The 1,825-nt window shown below is 32.0% G+C and overlaps 1 protein-coding gene across 1 annotated transcript in view; it reads left to right on the plus strand.

Moving 5' to 3' along the window:
• Nucleotides 1-1,825, plus strand: part of LOC106469498 (pre-mRNA-splicing factor ISY1 homolog) — a 43,079-nt gene that overhangs the window by 32,198 nt on the left and 9,056 nt on the right.

Below are 1,825 nucleotides of genomic sequence, written 5' to 3' on the forward strand. Positions count from 1 at the left end.
TTACTGTCTAGCTCATCGCATTTGAATTCAGGTTAGCTACTTGTGTAAAATTTAACTATACTTCTTATATTCATTAAGCTACAAATAATTAAAATTTTAGATGTAACAAGTTTCAGTCGGTAAGTTAACAAGTTGTGTTTTCATCTACTAAGGTATCCTATAATGTGAATTTTTTTAAAGATTTCAAGATGTATATATTTTTAGAGCTTAGTATTCTATGTGTAATAATATATGGTTTGAAAAGAGAAGCTTACTTCATTGACAGTTCATGACAAATATTTCTGTTGCTCTTATTCATAAAATCTGCAATTCAAAAATTACCATCATTTGTATATATAATGTAACATCTCTACAAAGTGTTATATCTGAAGTAAAAACACGTCATCAGAACATTTTGTTTATTGTTTTTAATGTTTAAAGTATGATGCATTGAATAAGATGTTTCACTAACTTCAGACATTATATATTTTCGCTGAATATGATTCTCTTCTCATTATAACTCGACCAGTGTAATCTACAGTGTAGTTATCTTATTGTAACAAGTAACAACATATCACCCAGCAGTGAAAAACAAATTATATCATTTTATTCTATATACATGCATAAATAGTGTTCAATGAAATAGAAATAGAAGCTATTTCTGCTTTTTCTTTATATCGGACAACTCTTATGAAGGATAGTTTTTGCATGATATGTAATTACATTGCTGAGAACAATACTGCTATTTTAATTTATAATAATAAAAGGGCATGTCTGTGTGTGTGTGTGACCTGAGTATTATTACTTATCCACGTGCATGCATGTGTGCATCTTTTTATGGGGTAAGGTAGGAAGAAACCACATAGAAATGAATATGACCACCATATCTCTGAGAGAAAAGAGCCTAGAAACCTGAAATTTTGCACCCATGCTAAGTGGACCCTGAGGGTGTGCATGTGGGTATTATTACTTATCTCATTTTTTTAATGAGGCAAGCTAGCAAAAAAAAACATAGAAAAAGAAGTGTGATCTCCATTGCTGCGAGGGGAAAGAACCTAAACACCTGAAATTTTGCACCCATATTAAGAGGACCCTGATAGTGTGCACCTGTGTATTACTTATCTATATGCATTCACACATGTGCATGAGCATCTTTTTAATGAGGCAAGCTAGCAAAAAAAAGCACATAGGAAAGAAGTTTGACCACCATATCTCCAAGGGGAAAGAACCTAGACACGTGAAATTTTGCACCCATACTGAGGGTGTGCACCTGGTTATTACTTATCCACATGCACATCTTTTTAATAAGGCAAGCTTGTGAAAAACCACATAGAAAAGAAGTGGCTCCTTATATAACAACTTCTAATACATAGAAAAAAGCCATTGTGTTTTGGTAACAATGCATTTTAACAATGGCTTTTATATCATGTTGCTTAGCAATAAAAGTATAATCTAATACTGTGCTGAAAGTATAAAATGAAAATGTATATACTACAAAATGAAAAAATATATTTGTTTTCTTCTAACTTAGAGGCTCCATAAAATAAAGAGGTTTGTTTTTTATTATTAAGTTTAAAATTGGAGGACAAATCAGAGGGAAGGTTACCTTTATAAACAGTCCACATCCCGTAAAGGAGCAACAAAAGTATATAGGTTATACTTTTATGCTAAAATGTGTTCAGAATACACACACTGACATAGTCATCTAGAATAAATCAACCTAATAACCCAAGTGAAGCCGAGTACTTTTGCTAGTTAAATTATAAGAGTAAGTACTTGCAGTGAGTAAGAGGCTTATAGATATTTTGGTTCATTAACCCTTTCGAGACGGGTCATGGGTGAAAGG

Source organism: Limulus polyphemus, unplaced genomic scaffold (assembly GCF_000517525.1).
Source record: "Limulus polyphemus unplaced genomic scaffold, Limulus_polyphemus-2.1.2 Scaffold3516, whole genome shotgun sequence".
NCBI classification, from domain to species: domain Eukaryota; kingdom Metazoa; phylum Arthropoda; class Merostomata; order Xiphosura; family Limulidae; genus Limulus; species Limulus polyphemus.